This window comes from Alligator sinensis, unplaced genomic scaffold, assembly GCF_000455745.1.
Source record: "Alligator sinensis unplaced genomic scaffold, ASM45574v1 scaffold1354_1, whole genome shotgun sequence".
Lineage (NCBI taxonomy): Eukaryota > Metazoa > Chordata > Crocodylia > Alligatoridae > Alligator > Alligator sinensis.
The window spans coordinates 1,040,112-1,040,413 of record NW_005842344.1 but is presented as its reverse complement, the minus strand read 5'-3'; positions in this window follow the sequence as shown (position 1 = coordinate 1,040,413).

Here is a 302-nt window from a genome sequence, read left to right as displayed (position 1 = left end):
GGAACATTACCAGGTTTTGGTTTGCCCTGCATTGGCGGCACGTCGCAGTCAGACGGGTCGTCCTGCGTAGGCTGATGCCCAGGGGTTCAGTGTGGAGGTGGAAGGGGGAGAAACACCCTTAATACTGGCAGATAACAGAGTCTGGCAAGGGGATGTGGAGGCACCTGTAACTGCTTCTCACTTGGGTTTAATGAGTCCAATCCAAAACTCATCATTTAAAACAGTCTCTGTTGCTGGAGATGTATTTCTGGTTTTGGGAGGGAATGCTTTGTCAGCCAGCTAACGTGTGGAGCACCTTACGG